Source organism: Ambystoma mexicanum, chromosome 1p, assembly GCF_040938575.1.
Source record: "Ambystoma mexicanum isolate Mex_15411 chromosome 1p, UKY_AmexF1_1, whole genome shotgun sequence".
Classification (NCBI taxonomy): Eukaryota; Metazoa; Chordata; class Amphibia; order Caudata; family Ambystomatidae; genus Ambystoma; species Ambystoma mexicanum.
The window spans coordinates 610,808,537-610,823,542 of NC_090921.1; positions in this window are offsets into that span (position 1 = coordinate 610,808,537).

The following is a 15,006-nucleotide window of genomic DNA, read 5'->3' on the forward strand; positions in this document are numbered from 1 at the left end:
CTGGTGTAAATGTGCCATAAAAAGGAATGGATGACTTTGACTATCTGAAAGAGTGCCTTGAAATTGAGCACCATTTATCTGTCTGCTATTTTTAAGTTCTCAAAAATGATCGTAAAGCAGCTGAACCAGCTCAGATGTCTAATCCAGCAGAGGAAGGGGATGTTGTGTCCTGCCTGCTATGTGTATCTGAAGTAAGGAGATGGTGTGTCCTCTGAATGCAATCTTGCATTCTGCCCACTTTCGCTGCATTTTGTTCCCTGGCAGCTGCCGTTCCCCAAACAGCGGTGTGCTCAGAAGTACTGTGTGCGCTAATCGTGCATGTAGGAAGTGGTAACAGGACTAGAAAGGTAAGGAAAAGGTTGAGGGTGAGGAGAAAGGCTCTGCTTGAATGCTCAGGATGTAGATGAGGAGTTGGGAGTTGGATGTCAGTGGAGGGGGACCGTGTTGCAGGAGGGAAAGTAGCAGGGCTTTGCAGGAAACCAGGAGCTGTGGGGTGTCCCCCGCACAGTATCAGTGACATGGGTGGGGTTGTTATGATTATGGGGCTTGCTGGAGTGTCCTCCACATTTGAGGAGAATGAGGAGGGAGGTGTAAAGAATTGCCATCTGGCAACAGTGCAAATGCTGGGCTTTTTTTTATTTTTTTTAATACATACAATGCTGCATGTGATTTATTATCTAATGGGTAATATGCTAACCAGATACCCCTTTGTCACGAGATCCATGCCAAAAGCATAGTGTACTTGTACCCTGCTGCATCAGTAGCCTGATCCACAGCGGTTGCTCTGCTTGGGGCACAGAACAGGCTCCAAGGTCACCAGATGCCTACTCGACCGACGCAGGGACCGCCAAGTCATTGCAGCATAGGGGCGGCATTTAAGATATGCCCTCTGTACAAAAATTACAATGATCATGAGTTCCCTATGCTGATGGCAGGGTAATCTGTTAAAATGCTTGAGTTTAGGCATAGTGCATGGCACTACTCATGATCATGGTCACAGTATACAAAATGGTATCACACATGTATCAGCTCCTGTGAGTCAGCTCTGCTGCCGAAGAGAATTTGTATTCAGGTCAGATGGGCTGATACTGCCAAACGGTAGGACAGAAAACCAGAGTGATCCACTCTTGCTTTGATCCCCTTTGTGGGGGCCAGTAACACCCTCCCCCAGAGAGAACCGCACATCAGGCAGCTGTCCTGGCCCCAGGTATCAAAGGAGCTCAACCATCAGAAGGAGTAGCCTCACACCTGGGTGCTGCATGTCCAAAGGCCTTTGCTGTCGGTAAGGAAGGACGAGGGTGGGAATAGGATAGGCAGGAAGGCGCTGGTCACTGGATGAAGACTTCCAGCATCTTGTTTCTCACTGTCTCTTTCCCTTTCCTGTCTCCTCCACTTCCTCTGGAACAAAGCACTTTGAGTGTGACATCAATAGGGCAACGTCCACTCCATCCAGGAGCAGGGATTGGTCCGCTAATGTACACTAGCTTAAGACCAATCACCAGGGGACCTGTGCTTTTAAAAGAATGGGTCCCTAACCCCTTCAGCAGATTTGTCTCAGTTCCTCTTGGATCCTGTAAGGCTGAAGGGTTGTTCTGACAAACTCACTAAACTTCCTTTGGGAGAGTGTTACTCTCCAAAGCCCTCAGCCTGTGGTGAAGAAGCATCATCCGAGACAGAAAGAAGATTTGTCCCCTAACCACTCCCAGGGCACATCAGTAGTGACTAGTGCTGTGGAACAGGACCAACCACTCTGCAACAGATCTTGTAAGCTAGGAGAGCAGACCCTGAATGGAAGCATCCTGTCCTCAAGTCATCTGCAGAGAGGCCTCTGTGCAACCGGAGGGCCAGACCAGCCAAAGGTCCTTGTTCTACTTCATCAAACCAGTCGATCTGTGTTCTCCGCATCTTGAACAAGAGGGAGGCCTATGGTGCTGGTTTCTGCATTCCTCCAACCAGCCAAACTATTGCTTGCATCTCAACCAGCTTGATACTGCATTGTACCCTAGCAAAGCATGTCACCTGCTACGCCTGAAGCGACTGGTCAATACGGGACACGAACCGAATCACCAGAGAGTCACTCACTGACTCTCATCGCAGTTTACAACCATATCCTGGCCAAACTAGCCCTAGAACTGCTGCTTCATTAATCCCACACAGACGCACCCAAGATCTCATCTTCGACGACTGTCGCCCGCCGACTCGAATCGCTAGAGCATCACACATCAACCTCTCCCAGGGGCTAAAGCCCAACACGGCCTGGCCAAATGCAAAGCTTTCCTGTGATGGTCCCAACCTGCATCTTTGACGAGCCCATATTCTATAGCATAGAGCACCCGCATTAATCCTCTACTCAATGCCCGCTTGCAGTCGGAGCCTCCATGATCCTATGCACTGGAACTGAGTCTGATCAGCTTGCATCAATATTTTAACCCGGGTCTGACTGCCTCAGCCCACCTAGAAAAGAATCTAAGTACTGTTGACTCTGAACTGCCCTCATGGTCCATTTGGACCCTGGAGACTGGTTAGGTCATGATTGTTCCTGTTCGCAGATATTCCTTTTATGGTAGTACCTTACCAACCAGCCCTGGAACAACGCTCTGAGTGATACTTTCTTTGGTCTGTTTCATCTTCTCTGTTCTTCTTTTGGAGTGGGGTTTTGTGCAGTGTTCTCTTTTTGTTCTACCACAGATACTGTGTTTAATTAAAGTGTTTATATTTGTATAGAACCTTGATTTTACATGCCTATATTTTGGACTGTGAAACTGTGTTGTTTGGGTCACTACTGGTACACCTTTATTTATTATTATCTTTATTATTATTATTATTATTATTATTATTATTATTATTATTATTATTATTATTATTGTATTAAATGTATTTGTATAGCGCAAAACAGAAAAGTCCTGAGGCATAGAGGCACTTGGACAGCATGACAAACAACAATAAATCAAATACATCAAGGGAATATGTTAAAACAATCTACTGAACAATGAAACATAACAGTCTAATGTGCAAACAAAGTCATCTAAAACCAAAAATAGCTACTTAAACTATATTTCAGATGTGGGACATAATTCACAACTGGGCATGATTATTCAAATACAATCCTTACATTTGTCATCAAGTATGTGAAGTTTAAGTTTTTACAAAGACTCAGAAAGCGGGGAGATTGTTCTGGCCACAACCAATGATTATGCACTCTTTGTTAGCCTCATGACACAAGTCCTTAATTTGAACCCTGTGAAAGAACCTGAAATCTTGAATTCAAACACAACCTGGGTCCACTCTACTGCGCAACCAGAACAAGACTTTATTTCTCAGGGCTTCTCTGGTTTCATACCTCTCCACTCTATCCACATTCGTAATAACACAATTTCTGTGGTCACTAACCAACTTTTTAAGGTCAGGACCACCAAACTCATGCATTTTAGATTTTTTTATACAAAAGTCTTTTTCAAAAGGAAAATCGGCCATTCCATCTCCGACAACCTTAAAGTGAGCAGAAACGTACTGAGGTGAAGAACCCATAGGCAATATAACTCCAGGAGAAGTCATCATAACAGTTGCAGCAGGACCAACCGGTACAGGTTGCCTTTCAGGGACTCCAAAACCAACACTAGGTCCCCTATCACACTTCATAAACTTAGATTTTTTGACATGTGGCCATACAACAGTCAAGACACTTTGGCATGCAATCTCCATGTTCTGCACCTCTAACTGACATGCAGCGTCAACCCTATCTATTGGAGGCTGAGGTATAATATTGTCAAAAAAGTCTACCCACAGTTTAAAATCTATCATGTTCTTGCATTGGATGAGGTCGGAGATAATTTTCTCTTTAATAAGCTTCCAGAGATTGGGGTCCAGTTGGTCGATATCATATCCCTTGGTTTCCACAAGAGGCTGGATAGACGCCTCATTATCCCCTTTCTCCGAAGACTTAATAGCCTGAGCTCCATTATCGGGTATTTTAGGTACACTAGACCCTAGGACTCTAGGACACTGTTTACACATTGTTCTAATGGTATTACCAGGGATAACATAACAGTTTACCTGCTAAAATTAATTGTGCACAATGTTTACCAGTATCTCTAGAAGGACCCAAGTAACCAGTAAGCCCATCAACAAACTAGATTCCACACCGCATTGACTGCCTACATACGCAGGATACCTTAAACACAGTTCCGAATCATGAAGAAAACTTCCTCTATGCAGGGAAAATGACAGACGTGGCATCACAGGGCAGCCAGACATCACAGGAGCAAGACAGTGTGCACCGCGACTCACCAGCTTTAATTTATTGGTACTCAACTGTGCTGCACTGCACTGCGATGCTTCTCAGTGGAGCCTCTGCGTACCAGTGCTCCTGTCCTCTGATCCTGTTCCCGCCACAGCTCCTCAGGCTCTGTAAGGTGAATGACCCAGCACAACCCAGCACAGGGTTAGAGGAAAGGCCCGATGAGCATGCTTACACACCATCAAGTCTCACTGCCCATACAAACAGGTAGCCGCTTTCGACAGTGTCTGACAGTGTCAGGCAGCTACAATTCACAGCCCTCTTGAGAGTATAGACTTCCCTCAGCCCACGTTACCACAAATGTGAAGGAGGTATATCTCTTAACTCTCCCTATTTTACCTTCATGATTGCACTGTGTTTTGGTTTGTAGAATTGTGAGGGCTGAGTGGCAGTGGCAGAGCCAAGGTGGGGCTCTCCCCTGGTGCCCAGTGTGGCCCCAAGCTTCCCGCTGACGCCCCGTGATCCGCACCCCCTGATACCAAAAGCTACCTCCGGCACTGCTGAGTGGGCCATTTTACCCCGACACCGCTTTATACTGCTGTGGCGCAGCATTCAATTCGTCATAGAAAGCATACAGTACAATAGTGTTTTCCCATAGCACCAAAGTGGGCTTTGAGAAAACCGGCAAGCGGGAACAGATCATAGATTCAAATGTGGAAGTAAGCGAGTGAAACTGCTGTAGGATCTAGTGTGGTATGCTGAGTAGAGGGCCTGAGTATTCTCTGAGTGCCAGTCAGTGCCTGGGAGTGATGTTATATCTGGTGGGCGTTCTCCTCAACATCTCATGTAACTATAGCCAGACTTTTGATAGGAAATAAAGCAAGCGTGAAACTGAGATCTGAGCCTCAGGCCTCATTCTTACAACCTGAAAGCTGCACATATACTATTGACCCTTTTTGACGTCCACAAACTCTTAGTGGGCTTTTCAGTTTTGGGATGGGAAATGCGCCCAATGCAACAATTTCTTTAGGTAGCTGCGCACCCCGAAGGTGCGCTTTGGGTCTCGAATATTTTGTCAGATGTGCACCGGTTGTGCAGTGCAGGGAGTGTGCCAAGCAGCCAAGTGCAGACCATTCTCACTATCAACAGGACAGAAGGATGGTGCTTGAAGGAGATTGTGAAAAGTATTGCTTAGTAGTACTCTCTTTGATCCCTAGGATATTTGATTTGGGAAACATCTAAAGATCTATGTGCTTAAGAGACTTTTTCATCCATGTTCCACTTGATTTAAGAAAGCAATATTTGATTCAGTTTTTTCTCGAGTTATCACCATGGTGCCTTCAAGGGTGAAAGGCGTTGCTCTATACATGATTTAATCTTATCTAATGCAATCAAGTAAAATCTAATCTCATATCATCTACTACAGTTCCCACGATCCACAGTGTCATTGAGTTTAATGGAGTCTAAAGTTTCACCATCTGGAGTTTGGTACAGAAGTGCTAGAAGAAAATAATTCTAAAAACTATATCTGACCTCTGAAGGACACACAGAGGTCAGTAGCAAGTGTGGTACTTTGAAGTGACAGCATTGCCTAGAAGCTGTCACTTTGAATCATAAAACGGGGGAAATTATCGGAAACCGTACAATCAATCCTAAAAGAATGTTTTTCATTGCCAACATTGCAGTTTTTGGAGATTACCCGGCTCGGCCACAGCTAGACCCGGCCCACTTAATGCACTGAGGCCCATTGGCAAACCTGTGTGTGCCACTAGCTCTATTGGAAGCCTGGTAGCTGTACATCCAGGATCCGAGCGGCAGCATTTGTAGGGTTGCAGATTGCAGAGTTCTGCATGTAAACCTCCTGCGTCCCATTACTGAGTCCCATTACTGAAGTTAATCAGTGGCGGTGCTAGGATGTTTTTTACGTCTTGACCAATATGCAGTTTACAGTCCCTTCCCATGTCAATGGGACATACTTGGTGTTTGTCAGGATAATGGGCCTCATTCTAACTTTGCTAGTATCCTAGCAATAGAGCCGCCAGGATACCGGAAAATGTTAATGCCATTTCTGGCACTGGGTCTGCCGGATTCCGAGTGCCGGAGTGACAGTGTAATCCCCATTCATGGAGTCCCACAGGACACCATGAGGGGATTTGCCATCATTAATGAGGGCTTTTTCAGGTGGTAGGGCGCCAGGCTTTCCAGGTGCCCCTCTGGCAAACCCGTAGTCGGCTGATCCGGTTAAGTGCTGGTATCCATGAATACCAGCACTTTTTTACCAGACCGACCGATTCGGAATGAGGCCCAATGTACCACCTTGCTTCTGGTGGCACAGAAGATGTCCTCTTAGTACTTCCTCCCCCGAGTACCCCTTCCCAGAAGACTGTGCAGGCACAATGGGATGCAGCGAGTTGCTTAAGTAAGTTTCTGTGGGACTCTGCATTTGCACTTGGAACCCAGCAGGTTCGTGTGGTAAGTATGGCTTGAGTACAGCACCAGCTCTCCAAGTGCTAAATGTTCTCCATAGCTGACCCACAGACAACATTAATGTTGGCAGTGGGTTTAGTGGAGCGTTCTTCTGGGGAGGGAAATAGCAACGTGTCATGGTCAAACCATGATCATGCCTTCTGGGCCTTTCAGTCTTTTCTGTTGAAATGGGCTCCTGGACTCTGGCAGTCTTATGACACAAAAACGTAGTCCTAAACGTGAGAGCATACAGGCTGCCTTGTGCTAGCACTCTCAGGCCATCACCTCCCTTGTATTACTTGGTTGCCCTTTTACTCAGGTTTCTTGACATCATCACTTTGCTGTCAAAGAGTGATCAATAGCTTTTCAGCAGGAATCAAGTGTTTCAGCTCCCCACTAACTCACTGTCTTCTGCGATAACCTTTCGCTATTCTGTTGACTTTATTATAATGTACGCACACCACAGGTGCCTCAGTCCGTTTTTTTTCCCTCCCATTTGTCAGGTGGGGAGACCCCAAACACCATGCTGAAGTGGGCCCCCACAAGCCCGGACAGATCTTCAGCAGGCCCTGTTAGGCACTGCACCTGTATATTAATCGATGTGAAGGTTAGATGTAGAGCCGGAGTACAAAACAAACGAGGCTCCTTTTTTGCTGTGACACGTATCAGGAGGGATGAAAATGCCCCATCATATCATAGCTAATGGCAAAATATGTGAAACATAGGGCCCACCGTGGGAGAGTTAGAAATAGCCACACAGAACCTTCCTAACATCCAATTAATAGAAGCGGACCACTTCCACAACATCTTACACTGGCAAGGCATCAGACAGACGCGTGTGCCAAGCAAGCAGCAACTTTCAGGCAGGAAGGCGCCAGGTGAGTGTGAGAGCATGCTGGGGCATGCATGATGCCACACAAAGGGGACGTCACTTAGTGCCGTGGTGGCAATGCAGGAAAGTGCCGATGTGAGAACTGGAGCGGCATTTCTTTGTGGTAAAAGTAGACGGTGATAAGCAGCCTCACTCATGCTGGCTCACAGCAAAATAAACGGTTTCTCCAGGTTTCCTCAGAGGAGGTAGAAAGGCTCGGCACTTTTGTATATTACTCCTGTGCAGTTAATACCAGTCTTCAACCACAAGCCAGGTACTCAACGCGGTCATGATTGGCATTCCACAACAATGGGTGACGTGTTCGCTATGCTGTTTCCATTGGAACCTAGACGTTTGGGTTCAAATTCTGGCTGCAGTACTTTTGCACACATTTGGGGCACTACACTTGATATCACTGTACCTTAAAATAACAGTAAGGTACATCTTTCAAAAAATAGTTGTATAATGCACTCTAAAGTTCGGTTGCAATTAGATATCCCTAAACCCCATTTACCCTGTGGAGAGGTGTAATGTCCTCACTGGTTCAAAATATTACCAAAAATTACAATCCAAAGGTATGAAAATATAAAATGTGCAAATACAGGAAAAGCACAGCTTTATTTTACAAATAGGGTTTGGAGAAGCAGACCGCAAAGGAAAAGCTCTCAACACACCCCCTACGTATACCCTAATAACCACAACATTTACATATCACAAAAATGAAACCATTTTCATTCTAACATTCTCATTGGGTGTTCAATAGCCAGGCCCTAAAAAGCACTGCACATTGCAAATGTTTCCTTTCACAAGACAATAGAAACCCAACCCACCCAAGGTGACACAATTCGCTGACATTTTAAAAACGCAATAATATGATTGGCTGAACACCTACAACTTGCAACTTAATAAATGTCATCGTATGTTGGCACTCCGGCTGGGCTTTACTCAAATGACGTCACCCTGACATCCCACCGGGCTGGACCAATCCCGTCTCATGGGAGACCTGTGAGAGCGAAAAATATTGCTACTCCAAACGAAACACAAATACCCATGATAGGCTCTGTTTCAGCAAACACTCTGCCCCGCCTTGCTGCATCCCCGTCCCGAGACACACTGCTACATATTCTCCGGAACAAATGGCCACCATGCTCTTTCTATAACTTCCCTTTCCTCCTGCCTCCCCTAGGGGCACTGTGCCCAAAGCCTGAATTTACTTTTCTCAACACTACAACTGTGTCAAACCTGTCTGCATCCCTGGCCTTCACAAACAGTGTATAATAATGGGCTTATCGTGTGGGACCAAATCCCTGTGTGCATTCTCTGTCGAACTCCTGGAAACAGTTCTCCCTTGCAACATCAACTGGCAACTCAGCAACGTCTTTTCTCGATCTGGCCTTGTGTCATGGGACGTTTCTGAGCATCATCAAAAACAGAAGTACCACGGCGGAACTATCGCGCCTAACTCGCTACACATGGCAATGTGTGTATGTTCCATAGAGGCCTTGTTGTAACATGGCATGTGTCTTGCTCATCAATACAAGCATCAGCTGCGCTTATAGAAACTTTAACAAAATATACGCTATTCACTCCCTATAGCAAAAAAGCATTCTCTCTATTCTAATACTGCGCACAAAATAAAAGTGCCTTGATACCTGTTGCTTCTGTAATTCACAAAAACACTCCAAAGCTATCCGAATTAGACTAAAATACTTTTACCTCACACATTACACAAAAAATGCAAGTGCACATGGTCACTGCACGTGATTGCTGTGGCTCCCATGGAGGACCAACACCCCTCTACAACTATGTCTTCCTTACCCGATATTTTCCCACTCAAGGGGGGGGGGGCGGCAATAGGGCTTCACTTGCAATAATATACCTTCAACCCCTCCTCACATCATGGTTTGGTTTGTATAATTTGGACCCCACTCAGCATATTCTGCTCCATGTAGAGCAGCTGCTGTTTGCAATGTTCCTGCTACAATTCATGCTCTCTGCACATCGCTCCTTGGGGGCCGGGATAGATGCCTGTAATATTAGTCCATAAGAGAGTAGTTTGCAAAATGTGGCTCTCCAGATGGTTTGGACTTCAACCATAATGAACACTAGCCATCATAGTCAATGATGAATGATGATGGGCGTCGTAGTCCAAAACATCGGGAGAGCTGGAGGTTGCTGAACCTCAACTAATAAATTGGATAACCCCAGGTCTGAGCACTATTGAAAATATTATGATTTTCGCTGCAAAGCTGTTACTCTAATTGATGCTGTTCATAGCAGAAGTCTGGAGGAGGGACCATTTCTGTCGTAAATGAAATTTTTATGAGACACACACAGGGCCTCATTACGACTTCGGCCGCCGAAATCGGTTCTGGGTCTGGATTCCCAGAATGGGGAAATACTGGGCCATTCCGAGTTCGGAGGGCCCGGTAATTCCTCCCTCCAGGAACTGGGCCCGGACCTTCCCCATTCCCATCTGAGCCCCCATAGGGCTCAATGGGAATGGGAGAGGGTGCAAACAACGGGCCGATTACAAGCAGCCTGTTGTTTGCTCCCTCTTCCCCTCACGGGACCCGGTAAGGACGCCTGGTTTGACCAGGTGTTACTTACCGGGTCCCACGAGGGGAGCTTGTAATTAGGTGGAACGGGTTTAACGGGTCCGCCTCCTTTAGCAGAGCCCGTTAACCCGTTCCGCCTCAGTCGTAATGAGGCCCACAGTCTTTCGGTAATTAGTGCCATCTCTGACTATACCTGCTCAAAGTGAATATCTGGACGTGATGATTGACCACCACTTACCTGTAAACCTTAATTTGGTCTCCCAGGCCTGCTTTTAAGGGAGAGTCTGTTCCATCATCTAGAACTGGGGTTCTCCGAAGAGTCATGACCAGCTAAAGGCTTCTCGAGTGTGGTGACATGTCTTTCTTATGCAGTAGGTGTTTGCTTGACACCAGGGATGGGAAGGATTACAGTTTGGGGCCGACCTGAGTGTGGTGGTACCTCCTCCTACCTGGGAGAACATATAGGCACAGGTGTGTGCAGTTGTGCGCAAGGTCTGCAATAAGTCAGTCTGGCAGGGCAAAAGATAGAGCATTATGCATTGGGTACACCTTTACATTACACCACCAGGGGATGCTAGTGTTATGCTTGGGTCTAGGTCTCACTCATCTCAGGTAACTCAAAGGGCCCTAAACATTGTCAGGGCGGTGACTCCCAATAATTATTATACACTCAAATTCTCCTGCTGGCAGCTTTCAGGTAACAGGGAGAACACTACAAATTCCCATGTTGGTGGTTCATAGGTAGCAGGAGAACATGAATAACTCTCATATTGAGAGCTATCAGGTAGCAGGGACAACACGACAAAGTCTCATGTTGGAATCTTTCGGCCGTATTAAAAGGTGCCTCTGCCATAATTATTGTGGTTCCAACCCTAGGCTCTGGACTTAAGAATAGAATAGTAGTAGCGCAAATGATAATGGCATTTCATTATGATTCACAGGTACACCTCACACCCCACTAGCAGTCACCCAGAAGAGCTATCTGTTTTGCAACCATAAGTCCCACTAAACAACCTTGTTCAACTTCCTGTTGTGTGACTTCAAGGCAACAACAAGCCTTCATCATCTGAGCGGATGTATTGTATATGACCAGGTGTCTTGCCATAGTCTTTCTCAATGTAGGGTTGGTAAATTTTAATGAATGTTAACTGTTCAAAATATATCACTGGGATGCTTCTTTTATGGTCAGATGCAATAGCCTCACCAGCACTAAAGATTCACTCAGGCTGTTGACTGGTGGTGGGGGTATAGAGTGGTGAGGGCAGGGGGCAGTTGAGGCATTCTCTATCATCTCTCAAAGGAGATTCGAGCAGATGGGTGTCTTACGGAACAAGTGCTATATTGGGTCACCATCCTTAATCATCTGACATACATCAAATAGATATTCATCCACCATATTATCTGCTGAAGTACTGTTATGTGTTCTTTTAGACCCATTCACATTGAGGATATCTGATTGAGTGAGGAGTGTACTCCACGGACATGCCATCTCCATCCCATCACTACCGTAAGGACATTTCACAGTCTTTCTCAATGTAGGGTTGGTAAATTTTAATGAATGTTAATTGTTCAAAATATATCACTGGGGTGCTTCTTTTATGGTCAGATGCAATAGCCTCACCAGCACAACAAGTGCTATATTGGGTCACCATCCTTAATCATCTGACATACATCAAATAGATATTCATCCACCATATTATCTGCTGAAGTACTGTTATGTGTTCTTTTAGACCCATTCACATTGAGGATATCTGATTGAGTGAGGAGTGTACTCCACGGACATGCCATCTCCATCCCATCACTACAGTAAGGACATTTCACAGTCTTTCTCAATGTAGGGTTGGTAAATTTTAATGAATGTTAATTGTTCAAAATATATCACTGGGGTGCTTCTTTTATGGTCAGATGCAATAGCCTCACCAGCACAACAAGTGCTATATTGGGTCACCATCCTTAATCATCTGACATACATCAAATAGATATTCATCCACCATATTATCTGCTGAAGTACTGTTATGTGTTCTTTTAGACCCATTCACATTGAGGATATCTGATTGAGTGAGGAGTGTACTCCACGGACATGCCGTCTCCATCCCATCACTACAGTAAGGACATTTCACAGAAAATGGGTTAGGTGGTTTATGTGAAAATAGCAATGCACTGCTCAATGATGAAGAAGACCATTTTCTTGACATCTCTGGTGGTAGTGATTTGAGCATAGGGGTTCTTGCATTTTCTTCCCGACTCTTTTCTTAATGTAGCGTCATTTCTACATACTGCAACCATGCATCTTTGTACATCTGAATTGTGACTCATTCTTCTGGGTTCTCAGGGTTTCTCAAGCAGCCAATTTGATCTTAAAAAATGGTTCAAGAAACAATGCCAGGATATAGTAATTGGTATCTTTCATTGAGGCTACATGTGGTAATATGGCAAGGTTAAGGACACATCAGGCACCAGTTGTGGTGTATCTAGCTTGCAAGCCAAATTAAGGGCCCTTATTGTGTTGGGTAGGTTGGGTTCTAGCAAGTACATCCATGGCAGTACCTTACGGAGTGATACAGTGCGCTAGCTAAAACTCTGAAGAGGCAACCAAACACAAAATAGATTAGGCAGTAGCCCCTGTCTTGGCATTACGATTGCCCTGCCTGAAGCTCTCCTGTGACTTTGCAATAATCCATGAATTGTTCCTTTAGCTGGATCAATGTGTGCAAAGCAGAATTTCATTGGGTGGTAAATGTGGTCTTCAATTGATGTTGTGGACCATTGTGGATCAATTTCAATTGGTGCAGCACATTGCTTCGGCTCTAAGCCCAGTTGAACTGTGAGCCAAACGTCTGGGTCGTGTCATTCATGTGCTTCACAAATCAAAGGTGTAGGTGTCATGGCCACTAAGCCAAAATCTCCCCCACCATATGTAAATACCCCTGTGTGGTGTGCTTCCAAGTCCTTGTATATGTAATCTCACCTGGTGCCAGATGGCAGGCACTTGCTGCCCTCTAAGATTAAATGGATATCAGGACCCCCACCCCCTTAGTTAAAGAGTAAGGGAAGGTTACTCAGTGTGCAGTCACAACCATGTAGACAATGTACTGTCCACTGGTCCTTCTGGCCCTCGTAATGGTCTAGTAACCATAATTCTGGTACAGCAGTACATGAAAAATAATGTTGACCTGTCATTTCCCAACAGTAATTGTTTTACTCATGGCCAATAGCCAACATTACCACCTGGTTAGTGGTGAGCAAGCACACTCTTTCATGCATCCTGGAATTATTGTCCATACTCAAATGCTTACATCACACCTACCTGTTACTTAGGGGTAATATACCCACAGTAATTAGAGCTGGGGCTTTGAATCTGGAACAATGTTGGAATTCCAGCAATAGTCTCTGTAGTGAGAGTATGGGCTCAGGGTGGAATGGTTGGATGTAGGGGGGAAAGCTGCAATTCCATCCATGTGTGTTCATGACACTGCTTTTCAAGTATAAGAAATCATGAGGGACGGCCACGATATGGGACTTCCCCAGTAAACAGTTTTCTTACATCCAGTGCAGATGGTGGGAGGCTTTGGATATTTGTTCTGGTTTAAAAAAATCCCTATGGTGGGCTAACCCATGGCCTACTACGCACGTCTGGCTGTGACAGTAATGTTATACGCTTTGAGATAATGCATATTGTATTTCAAAGACACTGTAAGAGGATTCAATCCAGCACTACAGCTAAGTCAATGCCTAGTCTGGGATACTGAATGGAAACCCTTATTGATATATCTTTATGTCCAGTTCATGAGTTCTTGATGACTACCCCTATATAACACCCCTCTCTTGGAATCCCCCTGACCCCACTAAGCCAAGAAGTAGTTCTGTTTTGCAAGTTTAAAAGGTTTATTTGAGAATTTAAACAATATATATATATATATATCACACTTTTATAATGAATTAATAATTGAATATCACACTTAATCTGAGCAGTAATCAATAATGGATAGTCTGGCACTAGCACACTTCTTTATAATCAATGATGAGTGGTTATAGGATGGATAAGATAGCAACAATACTTTTATGGTTTCAAATGGATGCAAGGTGGAATGAAAATGCAGTACAGAAAATAACTTGATAGGGTTTCAGCAAAAGACAATGTAAACACTTTCCTCTGGCAATCCACCCCCCCCTTTGTGCAATGCAAGGAAATGGAAGGAAAGCACACAGTTCTCAGAAATGCAATCAAATGTAATTCAGTTCACCCCAGCAAGCTTAGACTACGGAAGTTTGAAACACAGGCCCAAAATGCTTTTATATGTGCTGGCAATGAAATGAGGAATATGCTGAAAATGGTTTTAATTCCCTTTAGGAGGTTCAGGGTGAGTGAAATATACTTGGGATGAGTTCAGGCTCACTTTAGCAAGGATCTAGGATGGTTCTTAAGAGGCAAATGAATTTTTAGCAAGGAAAGAGATGACTGCTGATGGTTACACGTGGCTGGATTTTTAACCAAATCGCAAATCGCGGTAAAATTTGCGAGTGCGAGAATCGTGATTATGGCAAAAGTAGCAAGTCGGTTCTAAGCTTGTTGAAAAGCTGAGGTTCTAAGCTTTCAGAGGAAAGTTAAACCAAGTTCCTAGCCCAAACGGTTCCAGAGATATGGACGATTAAATACAGGTATTTTTTCGGATTTGAAATTTTAAAAGTTCAAAGTGACAGGTTACAGCTTGCAGCTAGAAAATGACAGGTGACAGGAGGCAGTTCTGGTTAGATTTAAAATAGATTGAATTATATTATTTTAACTAAGAGATTGGTTCTGCACAGTTCTGCTAGGTACTCACAATATATTTTTGAATTAGGCCTCGCCACGGATCTGGTCAGGTTTTGGACTG